We start from the raw sequence: 17618 nt of genomic DNA, 5'->3' as shown, positions 1-17618 counted from the left end.
AGGATGTGTGGATGAAGTATTGTATTTGTTTTTGCTTTGGAGAATGTATGTGAGAAATACTCAAAAAAACAGATGGATTTGCACATGGCATTTATGGATCTGGAGAAGACACATGACAGAGTTGATAGAGAAGCTTTGCGAAAGGTATTACAAGAATATCATGTGAGAGATAAATTACTAGAAGCAGTGAAAAGTTTTTACCAAGGATGTAAGGCATGTGTATGAGTAGGAAGACAGGAGGGTGACTGGCTTTCAGTGAATGTTAGTCTGTGGCAGGGGTGTGTCCACATGATTGTTTAATTTGTTTATGGATGGGATGGTTAGGGAGGTGAATGCAAGAGTTTTGGAGAGAGGGGCAAGTATGCAGTCTGTTGGGAATGAGAAGGCCTGGGAAGTGAGCCATTAGCTGTTCGCCGATGATGCAGCTTTAGTGGCTGATTCAAGTGAGAAACTGCAGACATTGGAGACTGAGTTTAGAAAAGTGTGTGAAAGGTGACAGTTGAGAGTAAATGTAAATAAGAGCAAGGTTATTAGTATTAGGTTCAGTAAGGGTAAGGGACAAATTAATTGGGATGTAAGTTTGAATGAAGAAAAACTGGAGGAAGTGAAGCGTTTTAGATATCTAGGAGTGGATGTAACAGCGGATGGAACCATGGAAGCAGAAGTGAGTCACAGGGTAGGAAAGGGGGCAAAGGTTCTGAACAAACGATGAAGAATGTGTGGAAGAAGACAACATTGTCTGGGAGAGCAAAAATGGGTATGTTTGAAGTAGTAGTTCCAACATGTTATATGGTTGCAAGGCATGTATGGAAAAGGGTGGATGTATCAGATATGAAATGTTTGAGGACAATATGTGGTATGAGGTGGTTTGACTAAGTAATGAAAGGGTAAGAGAGATGTGTGGAAATAAAGAGTGTGTGGTTGAAAGAGCAGAAGAGGGTTCGTTGAAATGGTTTGGACATATGGAGAATATGAGTGAGGAAAGATTGACAAAGAGGATAAATATGTCAGATGTAGAGGGTACAACAAGAAGCAGGAGATCAAATTGCTGGTGGAAGGATGGACTAAAAAAGGTTTTAGATGATCGGGGCCTGAACATACAAGAGGGTGAGAGGCATGAAAGGAATAGAGTGAATTGGAATGATGTGGTATACCAGGGTCAAAGTGCTATCAATGGGGTAAACCAAGGAAAGGTCTGTGGGGCCTGGATGTGGATAGGGAGCTGTGGTGTTGGTGCATTACACATGACAGCTAGAGAGTGAGTGTGAACAAATGTGGCCTTTTTTGTCTGTTTTCCTGGCGCTACCTCACTGAAGTGGGGGGCAGCATGGCTGTTTTCTCTGGGGCGAGGTAGCACCAGGAATGGATGAAGGCAAGCAAGTATGAATATTTACATGTGTATATATGTATATGTGTCAGTATGTGTATGTATATGTTGATGTATATGTATTTATATGTGCATATGTGGGCATTTATATATATATATATATATATATATATATATATATATATATATATATTTTTTTTTTTTTTTTTTTATACTTTGTCGCTGTCTCCCGCGTTCGCGAGGTAGCGCAAGGAAACAGACGAAAGAAATGGCCCAACCCCCCCCCCCATACACATGTATATACATACGTCCACACACGCAAATATACATACCTACACAGCTTTCCATGGTTTACCCCAGACGCTTCACATGCCTTGATTCAATCCCCTGACAGCACGTCAACCCCGGTATACCACATCGCTCCAATTCACTCTATTCCTTGCCCTCCTTTCACCCTCCTGCATGTTCAGGCCCCGATCACACAAAATCTTTTTCACTCCATCTTTCCACCTCCAATTTGGTCTCCCTCTTCTCCTTGCTCCCTCCACCTCCGACACATATATCCTCTTGGTCAATCTTTCCTCACTCATCCTCTCCATGTGCCCAAACCACTTCAAAACACCCTCTTCTGCTCTCTCAACCACGCTCTTTTTATTTCCACACATCTCTCTTACCCTTACGTTACTCACTCGATCAAACCACCTCACACCACACATTGTCCTCAAACATCTCATTTCCAGCACATCCATCCTCCTGCGCACAACTCTATCCATAGCCCACGCCTCGCAACCATACAACATTGTTGGAACCACTATTCCTTCAAACATACCCATTTTTGCTTTCCGAGATAATGTTCTCGACTTCCACACATTCTTCAAGGCCCCCAGAATTTTCGCCCCCCTCCCCCACCCTATGGTCCACTTCCGCTTCCATGGTTCCATCCGCTGCCAGATCCACTCCCAGATATCTAAAACACTTCACTTCCTCCAGTTTTTCTCCATTCAAACTCACCTCCCAATTGACTTGACCCTCAACCCTACTGTACCTAATAACCTTGCTCTTATTCACATTTACTCTTAACTTTCTTCTTCCACACACTTTACCAAACTCAGTCACCAGCTTCTGCAGTTTCTCACATGAATCAGCCACCAGCGCTGTATCATCAGCGAACAACAACTGACTCACTTCCCAAGCTCTTTCTTCTTCCACACACTTTACCAAACTCAGTCACCAGCTTCTGCAGTTTCTCACATGAATCAGCCACCAGCGCTGTATCATCAGCGAACAACAACTGACTCACTTCCCAAGCTCTCTCATCCACAACAGACTTCATACTTGCCCCTCTTTCCAAAACTCTTGCATTTACCTCCCTAACAACCCCATCCATAAACAAATTAAACAACCATGGAGACATCACACACCCCTGCCGCAAACCTACATTCACTGAGAACCAATCACTTTCCTCTCTTCCTACACGTACACATGCCTTACATCCTCGATAAAAACTTTTCACTGCTTCTAACAACTTTCCTCCCACACCATATATTCTTAATACCTTCCACAGAGCATCTCTATCAACTCTATCATATGCCTTCTCCAGATCCATAAATGCTACATACAAATCCATTTGCTTTTCTAAGTATTTCTCACATACATTCTTCAAAGCAAACACCTGATCCACACATCCTCTACCACTTCTGAAACCACACTGCTCTTCCCCAATCTGATGCTCTGTACATGCCTTCACCCTCTCAATCAATACCCTCCCATATAATTTACCAGGAATACTCAACAAACTTATACCTCTGTAATTTGAGCACTCACTCTTATCCCCTTTGCCTTTGTACAATGGCACTATGCACGCATTCCGCCAATCCTCAGGCACCTCACCATGAGTCATACATACATTAAATAACCTTACCAACCAGTCAACAATACAGTCACCCCCTTTTTTAATAAATTCCACTGCAATACCATCCAAACCTGCTGCCTTGCCGGCTTTCATCTTCCGCAAAGCTTTCACTACCTCTTCTCTGTTTACCAAATCATTTTCCCTAACCCTCTCACTTTGCACACCACCTCGACCAAAACACCCTATATCTGCCACTGTATCATCAAACACATTCAACAAACCTTCAAAATACTCACTCCATCTCCTTCTCACATCACCACTACTTGTTATCACCTCCCCATTTGCGCCCTTCACTGAAGTTCCCATTTGCTCCCTTGTCTTACGCACTTTATTTACCTCCTTCCAGAACATCTTTTTATTCTCCCTAAAATTTAATGATACTCTCTCACCCCAACTCTCATTTGCCCTTTTTTTCACCTCTTGCACCTTTCTCTTGACCTCCTGTCTCTTTCTTTTATACATCTCCCACTCAATTGCATTTTTTCCCTGCAAAAATCGTCCAAATGCCTCTCTCTCTCTTTCACTAATACTCTTACTTCTTCATCCCACCACTCACTACCCTTTCTAATCAACCCACCTCCCACTCTTCTCATGCCACAAGCATCTTTTGCGCAATCCATCACTGATTCCCTAAATACATCCCATTCCTCCCCCACTCCCCTTGCTTCCATTGTTCTCACCTTTTTCCATTCTGTACTCAGTCTCTCCTGGTACTTCCTCACACAGGTCTCCTTCTCAAGCTCACTTACTCACACCACCCTCTTCACCCCAACATTCACTCTTCTTTTCTGAAAACCCATACAAATCTTCACCTTAGCCTCCACAAGATAATGATCAGACATCCCTCCAGTTGCACCTCTCAGCACATTAACATCCAAAAGTCTCTCTTTCGCACGCGTGTCATTTAACACGTAATCCAATAACGCTCTCTGGCCATCTCTCCTACTTACATAAGTATACTTATGTATATCTCGCTTTTTAAACCAGGTATTCCCAATCATCAGTCCTTTTTCAGCACATAAATCTACAAGCTCTTCACCATTTCCATTTACAACACTGAACACTTCCCACGTATTCCCTGCGTGTCGTAGAAGGTGACTAAAAGGGGAGGGAGCGGGGGGCTGGAAACCCTCCCCTCGTTTTTTTTTTAATTTTCCAAAAGAAGGTACAGAGAAGGGGGCCAGGTGAGGATATTCCCTCAGAGGCCCTGTCCTCTGTTCTTAACGCTACCTTGCTAATGCGGGAAATGGCGAATAGTTTGAAAGATATATATATATATATATATATATATATATATATATATATATATATATATATTCATATATATATATATATTCATATATATATATATATATATATATATATATATATATATATATATATATATATATGCCCGAAAGGAGAGAAGGTTAGCACTCCCCTTGACAAGAACGGACAACACACATATGTCAAGGCACAGCTGCTTCGGCGGCAGTATTTATCCCTGGGGTTGGGGGAGAAAGAATACTTCCCATGTATTCCCTTCGTGTCGTAGGCGACTAAAAGGGAAGGGAGTGGGGGTCTGGAAATCCTTCCCTCTCGTGTTTTTTTGTTTTTTTTTTCCAAAAGAAGGAACAGAGAAGGGGGCCAGGTGAGGATATTCCCTCAAAGGTCCAGTCCTCTGTTCTTAACGCCACCTCGCTAACGCGGGAAATGGCGAATAGTACGGAAAAAAAAAAAATATATATATATATATATATATATATATATATATATATATATATATATATATATATATATATATGAATGGATGGACCATTCTTAGTCTGTTTTCTTTATACATACCCATTTTTGCTCTCAGAGAAAACATTCTCTCCTTCCACACATTCTTCATCTCTCCCAGAACCTTTGCCCCTTCCCCACCCTGTGACTCACTTACACTTCCATCTGCTGCTAGGTCCACTCCCAGATATCTAAAACACTTCACTTGCTCCAATTTTTATCCATTCAAACTTACATCCCAATTAACTTGTCCCTCAACCCTACTGAACCTAATAACCTTGCTCTTATTCACACTTACTGTCAACTTTCTCCTTTCACACACTTTTCCAAACTCAGTCACCAACTTCTGCAATTTCTCACACAAATTAGCCACTAAAGCTGTATCATCAGCGAGCAACAGACTCACTTCCCAGGCCCTCTCAACCCCAACAGACTACATACTCACCCCTCTCCAAAACTCTTGCTTTTACCTACCTAACCACCCCATCCATAAACATGACCGACATTCACTAGGAACCAATCACTCTCCTCTCCACCTACTCGTACACATGCCTTACATCCTTGTTAGAAACATTTCACTGCTTCTAGCAACTTACCTCCCACACTATATACTCTTAAAACCTTCCACAAAACATCTCTATCAACCCTATCATATGCATTCTCCAGATCCATAAATGCTACATACAAATCCATTTGATTTTCTAAGTATTTCTCACATACATTCTTCAAAGCAAACGCCTGATCCACCCATCCTCTACCACTTCTGAAACCACACTGCTCCTCCCCAAGCTGATGCTCTGTACATTCCTTGACCCTTTCAATCAATACCCTCCCATATAATTTCCCAGGAATACTCAACAAACTTATACCTCTGTAGTTTGAATACTCACCTTTATTCCCTTTGCCTTTGTACAATGGCACTACACATGGATTCTGCCAATCCTCAGGCACTTCACTATGGTGCATACATACACTGAATATCCTTACCAACAAATCAACAACACATTCACCCAAAGTTTTAGTAAATTCAACTACAATACCATCCAAACCCACCAAACCATTCTCCCTGACCCTCTCACTTTGTACACCAGCTCGACCAAAACACCCTATATATATATATATATATATATATATATATATATATATATATATATATATATATATATATATTATCGCTACCTCGCTGTCGCGGGAAACGGCGAATAGTATGAAAAAAAAAAAGAAAAAAAAAAAAAATATATATATATATATATATATATATATATATATATATATATATATATATATATATATATATATATACTTGGGAATACCTAGTTTAAAAAGCGAGATATACATAAGTATACGTATGTAAGTAGGAGAGATGGCCAGAGAGCGTTATAGGATTACATGTTAATTAACAGGCGTGCGAAAGAGAGACTTGGATGTTAATGTGCTGAGAGGTGCAACTGGAGGATGTCTGATCATTATCTTGTGGAGGCTAAGGTGAAGATTTGTATGGGTTTTCAGAAAAGAAGAGTGAATGTTGGGGTGAAGAGGGTGGTGAGAGTAAGTGAGCTTGGGAAGGAGACTTGTGTGAGGAAGTACCAGGAGAGACTGAGTACAGAATGGAAAAAGGTGAGAACAATGGAAGTAAGGGGAGTGGGGGAGGAATGGGATGTATTTAGGGAATCAGTGATGGATTGCACAAAAGATGCTTGTGGCATGAGAAGAGTGGGAGGTGGGTTGATTAGAAAGGGTAGTGAGTGGTGGGATGAAGTAAGATTATTAGTGAAAGAGAAGAGAGAGGCATTTGGACGATTTTTGCAGGGAAAAAATGCAATTGAGTGGGAGATGTATAAAAGAAAGAGACAGGAGGTCAAGAGAAAGGTGCAAGATGTGAAAAAGAGGGCAAATGAGAGTTGGGGTGAGAGAGTATCATCAAACTTTAGGGAGAATAAAAAGATGTTCTAGAAGGAGGTAAATAAAGTGCGTAAGACAAGGGAGCAAATGGGAACTTCAGTGAAGGGCGCAAATGGGGAGGTGATAACAAGTAGTGGTGATGTGAGAAGGAGATGGAGTGAGTATTTTGAAGGTTTGTTGAATGTGTTTGATGATACATTGGCAGATATAGGGTGTTTTGGTCGAGGTGGTGTGCAAAGTGAGAGGGTTAGGGAGAATGATTTGGTAAACAGAGAAGACTGTAGTAAAAGCTTTGCAGAAGATGAAAGCCAGAAAGGCAGCAGGTTTGGATGGTACTGCAGTGGAATTTATTAAAAAAGGGGGTGACTGTATTGTTGACTGGTTGGTAAGGTTATTTAATGTATGACTCATGGTGAGGTGCCTGAGGATTGGCAGAATGCATGCATAGTGCCATTGTACAAAGGCAAAGGGGATAAGAGTGAGTGCTCAAATTACAGAGGTATAAGTTTGTTGAGTATTCCTGGTAAATTATATGGGAGGGTATTGATTGAGAGGGTGAAGGCATGTACAGAGCATCAGATTGGGGAAGAGCAGTGTGGTTTCAGAAGTGGTAGAGGATGTGTGGATCAGGTGTTTGCTTTGAGGAATATATGTGAGAAATACTTAGAAAAGCAAATGGATTTGTATGTAGCATTTATGGATCTAGAGAAGGCATATGATAGAGTTGACAGAGAAGATGCTCTGTGGGAGTATTAAGAATATATTGTTGTGGGAGCAAGTTGGTAGAAGCAAGTGGAAAGTTTTTTATCGCGGAAGTAAATGTTAAAGATGTGTCGTGTAGTGGGAAGAGCGGAAAGTGATTGGTTCTCATGTGAATGTAGGTTTGGGGGCAGGGTAGGGGTTGTGGAAGTCTCCATGGTTTTGTTTAAATTTGTTATGGATGTGGTTGTTAGGGAGGTGAATATAATAATGCAAATAAGGTTGAATGCAAAGTTTTGGAACGAGGGGCAAAAGTATGAAGGGTCTGTTGTCGGATGAGGAGGGAGAGCTTGGGAAAGTGAGGTCCAGTTGTATTCGCTGAGATACGCGCTGTAGGCTATGTCCTTAATGTGAGACAGAATGAGAAACTGCAGAAGCAGGAGTGATGAGTTTGGTTAAAGTTTTATGTGGAAAGAAGAAAGTTAAGAGTAACTGTGAATAAAAGAGCCACGGTTATTCGGTTACAGAAGGGTTGAGGGTTGGGCCGGTCAAGGGTCAATTGGGGAGGGTTAGTTTGAAAATGGAGAAAAACTTGAGGAAGTAAAGTGTCTGGGAGTGGATTTGGAGCTGGCTGGACCCTTGGAAGGGAAGTGGATCTAGGGGGGGGGGAGGGGGCAAAACTCCTGGGCGCCTTGAGCATGTGTGGAAAGATCGCGAACAATAAAAAACATCGCACCGGGACGGAGGGCCAGACCAGGCTAAACGGGGGGACAGCAAAATACCCCAAAGGAAGGAGTTGGGGGGGAAGGGGGCACGAAAGGGCACCGTAACCCTGGGCCGGAGGCCCGGGGTGGACAACTAGGGACTGGGGACAGACAACACACAGGACGGGGAAAAAGTCCGAAAACAACACGGGTGGGATGGGGAAGCACACCAGGGGGGCCACGACATGTGGGGGGAAGTGGGGGGGGTGGCAAGACACAAGTAAGACCACTGGGGGATGGAGCGTTTGTTGGTGGTTTGAAGTTGGTTTTGTGGGTGCGGTGGAGGGGGAAGCCAGGCCACGACGCCGAGGCAAAAAGGGGGAGAAGAGAAAAAAAGGGAAAAATGGAACAAGAAAGTTGGAAGTCGATGATCTTATCTCGGGGCAAGAAAAAAGCAAACAAAAAAAAAAAATGGTATATGTTTTTGAAGGCAATGTGGTTCCAACAAGGTTGTATGGTTGCGAGGCGTGGGTATGGATAGAGTTGTCGAGGCGGGTGATGTGCTAGTGGAGAAATGAGATGTTGAGGACAATGTGGTGGTTGTGAGGTGGGTTTATTCGCAGACAGTAATGTAAGGGTTTAAAGAGAGATGTGTGGAAATAAAAAAAAGCGTGGTTTCCTGGTTTGAGAGGCAGAGAGAGGGGAGTTTTTGAAAAGTTTGAGGACATGGAGAGAATGCTTGAGGAAAAAGATTGCCCGAGCGGATATATGTGTTGGGGACCGAGGAGCAAGTGGCGCCAAACTGAGGTGGGAACAGCTGGATGACAAACGATTTTGTTGTGCTCGGGGCCTGAACATGCAGGAGGGTGGAAAGGCGGGCCGGAATAGAGTGAATTGGATCGATGTGTATACTGGGATTGGATGCTGTCAGTGGATTGAATCAGGCATGTGAAGCGTCTGGGGTAACCATGGGAAAGTTGTGTGGGGCCTGGGGTGTGGGAAAGGGAGCTGTTGGTTTTGGGATTATGTGTTTGGCAGCTAGAGAACTGAGGTCTGAGTAGTGAAACGAATGGGGGCCTTTGTTGTCTTTTTCTAGTGCTACCTGCACACATGAGGGGGTGGCGGGGGAAGGTATTCCATGGTGTGGCGAGGTGGCTGATGGGAGTGAATTCGGGCAGACAGTGTGATATTGTGTGCATGGGTATATATGTATGTGAATTTATATATATGTGTTACATTGCGATGTATGGTATGGTATATTTGGTGATCGTGGACGTGTGAGTGTGTATAACATTGTGGTTGGGGGGGTGGGTTTGGGTTTTTCTTCCGTCTGTTTCCTTGCATACCTCGCAAACGCGGGAGCCAGCGACAACGCAAAATAAACCAAAAAATCTATATATTTTTTTTCATACTATTCGCCATTTTCCGCGATAGCGAGGTGTGTCAGAACAGAGGATTGGGCTTTGAGGGAATATCCTCTTCCTGGCCTCTTTCTTGTTCCTTCTTTTGGAAAAATTAAAAAAACACGAGAGGGGTGGATTTCCAGCCCACACTCCCTTCCCTTTTGTCGCCTTCTACGACACGCAGGGACTAGTGGGGAGAATTCTTTCTCCCCTATCCCCAGGGATACTAAATAGGGGATAGGGGAGAAAGAATACTTCCCGTATTCCTCTGGTGTCGTCGAACGGCAACTAAAGGGGGGGAGCGTGGGCTGGAAATCCTTCCCCTCTCGTTTTTTTTTTAATTTTCCACAAGAAGACACAGAAGAGGGGCCAGGTGAGGTATTCCCCAAAGCCCGTCCTCTGTTCTTTAATGCTACCTGCTTAATGCGGGAAATGGCGAATGTTTGAAGAACCAGATGTATATGTATTATATATAATATATATATATTATCTATAATATATATATATATATTATATATATATATATTATATTATTAGTGATCGTTTTAACATGGTGTTTTGACAAGAAAATAGTGAAATTGGAGAAAAATGTAGCTACGACATTGACGCTTATTGATACAGTGGTTTTTACACATTGCATATGAGAACTGCTATTGACCTTAGTGTAAATAAATTATACATTTCCTTTTTCCATACGCCAGAGGATGAACCATTATGTGTTTTCCTTTTTTCAATTCATTTCACGCTAGAAGTTTCAGTTGGTCTAATTGTTCTTACATTTTTTATATGTATATATTGTATGTGTGTGTGTGTGTGTGTGTGTATCTGTGCGTTTGTAGGTGTATGTGTGTGTATGTGTATATGTCTATATATAATCTATTATCCCGGGGGATAGGTGTGTGAGCATACTTCCCACGTATTCCTCGCGTGTCGTAGGAAAGCGACTAGAGGGACGGGAGCGGGGGGCCATGAAATTCCTCCCTCCTTGTATGACTTCTAACCATTGGGAAACAGAAGAAGGAGTCCGCGGGGAGTTGCTCCTCCTCCTCGAAGGCCCGCGTGGGGTGCCTTAATGTGTGTGGATGTACCCAGATGTGGAAAAAAAGGAGAGATATGTAGTATGTTGAGGAAAGGACTGGATGTTTTTTTTTGGCTTGAGTTGAAAACGAGCTCAAGGTAAAGGGGAAGAGTGGGTTTGGGAATGTCGGGAGTAAAGTCAGGGTTTGTGAGAGGACAAGAGCAAGGGCAGCAGTTAGCCACATACGAGTTAGAGGTCGAGTAGCAATTACTCCTGAAACAGGCGTTTATTAGAGTATGTGGGAGTTCTGTGCTCGACTGTACGGCACGTCAAATTCTCGATTAATTCTGGGTGTATATCTAAAGTGAACGTTGATGGAGGCGCGGTTGGGTTGCTTGCTTTGGGTGCATATGGCCCCCGGGCATGAGAAGAAGATTCATGCGAGGCAACCGAGTTTTTGGGCGCAGCTCTGTGGAATGAGTGAGTTTGTTAGTGGTTTTTGATGCACGAGACCGGGTTATAGTGATGGGGTGATTTGCATTGCAACGGTTTGGTAATGTGGCGTTGAGGGAATAATTGGTCTACATGGGGTGTTCAGTGTTGTAAATGGAAATGGTGACATGAATGAGCTTGTCGATTTATGTGCTGACAAACCGGACTGATGATTGGGAATACTCTGGGTTTTAAAAGCGAGATCTTACATAAGTCTACTTCTGTAACGTAGGAGAGAGGGGCCAGAGAGCGTTATTGGATTACGTGTTAATTGCCGGCGGGCGAAAGAGAGGACTTTGGTGTTTAATGAGCGAGAGTGGGCAACTGGAGGCGGATATTTTGATCATTATCTTTGGCACGGCTAAGGTGAAGATTTTTGTATGGGTTTTTCAGAAAAAAAGAGAAGAATGTTGGGGTTGACTGAGCGGTAAGTGCGCTGGGACGGCGACCTGTGAGCGGGACCAACCGTCCCCAGCGGAGACTGAGTCCAGCCTGAAAAAAGGTGAGAACATGGAAGTTCACGGGGAGTGGGGGCGAGGAATGGATGTCTTTCGGGAATCCGTGATGGATTGCGCACAAGATGCTTGTGGCAGAGAAGAGTGGAGGTGGGTTGATTAGAAAAAGGGGAGTGACGTGGTGGATGCCGATGTACGCAGTCTTCGGAAAAGAGACGAGAGCGGATTTGGACGATTCTTGCAGGGAAAAAATGCATTGAGTGGGGATGTATAAAAAAAAGAGACAGGAGGTCAAGAGCAAGGTGCAAGAGGTGAACAAAAAAGGGGGCAGTGAGAGTTGGGTGAGAGAGTCTCCATTAAATTTTAGGTGAGAAGAACCAAAAAAAGATGTTCTGGAAGGAGGTACGAAATAAAGTGCGTAAGGGGGGGGGGGGGGGCCAAGGGAGCAATGGGAACTTCAGTGAAGGGCGCAAAATCCGGAGGTGATCACAATAGTGGTGATGTGAGAAGGAGATGGAGTGAGTATTTTGAAGGTTTGCATGAATGTGTTTGATGATAGAGTGGCAGATATTAGGGGTGGTTTGGTCGAGGTGGTGTGCAAGTGAGCGGTTAGGGAAAATTGATTTGGTACAACAGAGAGATGTAGTGAAAGCTTTGCGATGCTGAAAGACGGCAAGGCCGCAGGTTTGGATGGTATTGCAGTGGAATTTTTTTAAAAAACGGGGGGTGGCCTGTATTATGACTGGTTGGTAAGGATATTTAATGTAAGTCTGACTCATGGTGAGGTGCCTGAGGATTGGCGGACTGCGTGCTCGTGCCATTGTACAAAGGCAAAGGGGATAAGAGTGAGTGCTCAAATTACAGAAGGTCTTAAGTTTGTTGAGCTTCCCCCCCCCCCTCCCCCCCCTGTAACGTCTATGGGAGGGTATTGCTTGAGCGGGTGAAGGCCTGATACAGAGCATCAGATGATTGGGGAAGCGCAGTGTGGTCTCAGACGTGGTCGAGGATGTGGGATCAGGTGTATGCTTTGAGAATGTATGGTGAGAAATACTTAGAAAAGCAAATGGATTGTCTGTAGCATTTATGGGGTCTGGCGAAAGGGGGAGCATATGCTCGAGTTGATATGCGATGCTCGTGGAAGGTTTACAGAATTATGTGTGGGAGGCACGTTGTTAGCAGCAGTGAAAAGTTTTTCCGAGGATGTAAGGCATGTGTATGTGTTAGGCCGGAGGAAAGTGCTTGGTTCTCAGTGACTGTAGGGTTTGTGGCAGGGGTGGTGTGATGTCTCCATGGTGTTTAATATGTTTCTGGATGGGGTTGTCTAGGGCGGTAAATGCAAGAGTTTGGAAGAGGGGCCACCGTATGAAGTCTGTGGGGATGAGAGAGCTAGGGTAGTTTGTCAGTTGCTGTTCGCTGATATACGCGCTGGTGGCTGAATCATTTGAGAATCTGCAGAAAGCTGGTGACTGAGGTTTGGAAAAGTGTGTGGAAGGGGAACGTTACGAGTAACCTGTCAAACAGAGCACGGTTATTAGGTTCAGTCGGGTTGAGGGTCAAGTCAATAGGGAGGTGGTTTGAATGGAGGAAAAATTGGAGGAAGTGAAGTGTATTAGATATCTGGGAGTGTATCTGGCAGCGGATGGAACCATGGAGCGGAAGTGGATCTAGGGTGGGGGAGGGGCGCGAAACATTCTGGGGGCCTTGAGAAATGTGTGGAAGTCGAGAACATTATCTCGGCACCAAACATGGGTATGTTTGAAGGAATAGTGGTTCCCAACACAGTTGTTATGGTTGCGAGGTTGGCCATTTTATTTTCTCCATTTTTTGGCCCCAAACCATTCAAAACACCCTCTTCTGCTCTCTCAACCACCTTCTTTTTTATTTCCACACATGCTCTCTTACCCTTACGGTATACTACACTCGATCAAACCACCTCACACCACACATTGTCCTCAAACATCTCATTCCAGCACATCCATCCTCCTGCACACAACTCTATCCATAGCCCACGCCTCGCAACCATACAACATTGTTGGAACCACTATTCCTTCAAACATACCCCCATTTTTGCTTTCCCGAGATAATGTTCTCGGACTTCCACACATTCTTCAAGGCCCCCAAATTTTCGCCCCCTCCCCCACCCTATGAGTCCCACTTCCGCTTCCATGGTTCCATCCGCTGCCAGATCCACTCCCAGATATCTAAAACACTTCACTTTCCTCCAGTTTTCCTCCATTCAAACTCACCTCCCAATTGACTTGACCCTCAACCCTACTGTACCTTAATAACCTTGCTCTTATTCACATTTACTCTTAACTTTTTTTCTTCCACACACTTTACCAAACTCATCACCAGCTTCTGCAGTTTTCTCACATGAATCAGCCACCAGCGCTGTACATCAGCGAACAACAACTGACTCACTTCCCAAGCTCTTTCTTCTTCCACACACTTTACCAAACTCAGTCACCAGCTTCTGCATTTCTCACATGAATCAGCCACCAGCGCGGTATCATCAGCGAACCCAAAAACCCGACCACTTCCCAGCTCTCCATCCACAACAGACTTCATACTTGCCCCTCTTTCCAAAAACCCTTTCATTTTACCTCCCTAACAACCCCATCCCTAAACAAAATTTAAAAAACCATGGAGACATCACACACCCCGGGCCCCAACCTACATTCACTGAGGACCAATCACTTTCTCTCTTCCTACACGAAAAACAAGCCTTTCTCCCGATAAAAACTTTTCCACTGCTTCTAACAAATTTCCTCCCCCCACCATATATTCTTAATACCTCTCCACAGAGCATCTCTTCAACTCATCATATCCTTTCCCCGATCCATAAATGCTACATACAAATCCATTTGCTTTTTTTAATATTTCCCCACATACATTCTTCAAAGCAAACACCTAAACCACACATCCTCTACCACTTCTGAAACCACACTGCTCTTCCCCAATCTGATGCTCTGTACATGCCTTCACACTCTCAATCAATACCCTCCCATATAATTTACCAGGAAAAATTCAACAAACTTATACCTCTGAAATTTTGAGCACCACCCTTATCCCCTTTGGCCTTTGTACAATGGCACTATGCACGCATTCCGCCAATCCTCAGGCACCTCACCATGAGTCATACAAAAACATTAAATAACCTTACCAACCATAAAACAATACAGTCCCCCCCCTTTTTTTTAATAAATTCCACGCAATACCACCAAACCTGCCCCTTTTCCCGGGCTTTCATTTTTCCGCAAAGAACTTCACTACCTCTCTCTGTTTTACCAAATCATTTTCCCTAACCCCCCCTTCCCCTTTTGCACCACCTCGACCAAAACACCCTATATCTGCCAATGTATCATCAAACACATTCAACAAACCTTCAAAATACTCACTCCATCTCCTTCTCACATCACCACTACTTGTTATCACCTCCCCATTTGCGCCCTTCACTGAAGTTCCCCCATTTGCTCCCTTGTCTTACGCACTTTATTTAACCTCCTTCCAGAACATCTTTTTATTCTCCTAAAATTAAATGATACTCTCTCACCCCAACTCTCATTTGCCCTTTTTTCACCTCTTGCACCTTTCTCTGACCTCCTGTCTCTTTCTTTTATACAATCTCCCACTCAATTGCATTTTTTCCCTGCAAAAATCGTCCAAATGCCTCTCTCCTCTCTTCACTAAATACTCTTACTTCTTCATCCCACCACTCACTACCCTTTCTAATCAACCCACCGTCCCACTCTTCTCATGCCACAAGCACTTTGCGCAATCCATCACTGATTCCCTAAATACATCCCATTCCTCCCTCCACATCCCCTTGCTTCCATTGTTCTCACCTTTTTCCATTCTGTACTCAGTCTCTCCTGGTACTTCCCTCACACAGGTCCTCCTTCTCAACTCACTTACTCCTCACCACCCTCTTCACCCCAACATTCACTCTTCTTTTCTGAAAACCCATACAAATCTTCACCATTAGCCTCCACAAGATAATGATCAGACATCCCTCCAGTTGCACCTCTCAGCACATTAACATCCAAAAGTCTCTCTTTCGCACGCGTGTCATTTAACACGTAATCCAATAACGCTCTCTGGGCCATCTCTCCTACTTACATAAGTATACTTATGTATATCTCGCTTTTAAACCAGGTATTCCCAAATCATCATCCTTTTTCAGCACATAAATCTACAAGCTCTTCACCCATTCCATTTACAACACTGAACACTTCCCACGTATTCCCTGCGTGTCGTAGAAGGTGACTAAAAGGGGAGGGAGCGGGGGGCTGGAAACCCTCCCCTCGTTTTTTTTTAATTTTCCAAAAGAAGTACAGAGAAGGGGGCCAGGTGAGGATATTCCCTCAGAGCCCTGTCCTCTGTTCTTAACGCTACCTTGCTAATGCGGGAAATGGCGAATAGTTTGAAAGATAATATATATAATATATATATATATATATATATATATATATATATATTCATATATATATATATATTCATATATATATATATATATATATATATATATATATATATATATATATATATATATGCCCGAAAGAGAGAAGGTTAGCACTCCCCTTGATAAGGACGGACAACACACATATGTCAAGGCACAGCTGCTTCGGCGGCAGTATTTATCCCTGGGGATAGGGGAGAAAGAATACTTCCCATGTATTCCCTTCGTGTCGTAGGCGACTAAAAGGGAAGGGAGTGGGGGTCTGGAAATCCTTCCCTCTCGTGTTTTTTTGTTTTTTTTTTCCAAAAGAAGGAACAGAGAAGGGGGCCAGGTGAGGATATTCCCTCAAAGGTCCACTCCTCTGTTCTTAACGCCACCTCGCTAACGCGGGAAATGGCGAATAGTACGAAAAAAAATATATATATATATATATATATGAATGGATGGACCATTCTTAGTCTGTTTTCTTTAAACATACCCATTTTTGCTCTCAGAGAAAACATTCTCTCCTTCCACACATTCTTCATCTCTCCCAGAACCTTTGCCCCTTCCACACCCTGTGACTCACTTACACTTCCATGGTTCCATCTGCTGCTAGGTCCACTCCCAGATATCTAAAACACTTCACTTGCTCCAATTTTTATCCATTCAAACTTACATCCCAATTAACTTGTCCCTCAACCCTACTGAACCTAATAACCTTGCTCTTATTCACACTTACTGTCAACTTTCTCCTTTCACACACTTTTCCAAACTCAGTCACCAACTTCTGCAATTTCTCACACGAATTAGCCACTAAAGCTGTATCATCAGCGAGCAACAGACTCACTTACCAGGCCCTCTCAACCCCAACAGACTACATACTCACCCCTCTCCAAAACTCTTGCTTTTACCTACCTAACCACCCCATCCATAAACATGACCGACATTCACTAGGAACCAATCACTCTCCTCTCCACCTACTCGTACACATGCCTTACATCCTTGTTAGAAACATTTCACTGCTTCTAGCAACTTACCTCCCACACTATATACTCTTAAAACCTTCCACAAAACATCTCTATCAACCCTATCATATGCATTCTCCAGATCCATAAATGCTACATACAAATCCATTTGATTTTCTAAGTATTTCTCACATACATTCTTCAAAGCAAACGCCTGATCCACCCATCCTCTACCACTTCTGAAACCACACTGCTCCTCCCCAAGCTGATGCTCTGTACATTCCTTGACCCTTTCAATCAATACCCTCCCATATAATTTCCCAGGAATACTCAACAAACTTATACCTCTGTAGTTTGAATACTCACCTTTATTCCCTTTGCCTTTGTACAATGGCACTACACATGGATTCTGCCAATCCTCAGGCACTTCACTATGGTGCATACATACACTGAATATCCTTACCAACAAATCAACAACACATTCACCCAAAGTTTTAGTAAATTCAACTACAATACCATCCAAACCCACCAAACCATTC

At 43.4% G+C, this 17618-nt stretch overlaps 1 protein-coding gene and 2 non-coding genes across 9 annotated transcripts in view; 2 read left to right on the top strand and 1 right to left on the bottom strand.

Annotated features, from left to right (window-relative positions):
- Positions 1-17618, bottom strand: part of LOC139750292 (uncharacterized) — a 737008-nt gene that overhangs the window by 15812 nt on the left and 703578 nt on the right. The gene's annotated exons all lie outside the window — the stretch shown is intronic.
- On the top strand, positions 4626-4720 carry LOC139750494 (U6atac minor spliceosomal RNA). Its single transcript, XR_011713183.1, has one exon. It is a non-coding gene; the product is annotated as a U6atac minor spliceosomal RNA (small nuclear RNA).
- On the top strand, positions 16220-16314 carry LOC139750495 (U6atac minor spliceosomal RNA). Its single transcript, XR_011713184.1, has one exon. It is a non-coding gene; the product is annotated as a U6atac minor spliceosomal RNA (small nuclear RNA).

This window comes from Panulirus ornatus, chromosome 9, assembly GCF_036320965.1.
Source record: "Panulirus ornatus isolate Po-2019 chromosome 9, ASM3632096v1, whole genome shotgun sequence".
In the NCBI taxonomy this organism is placed as follows: Eukaryota; Metazoa; Arthropoda; class Malacostraca; order Decapoda; family Palinuridae; genus Panulirus; species Panulirus ornatus.
Note: the sequence above shows the minus strand (reverse complement) of the source record. Positions and strands in the feature narration are given on the sequence as shown.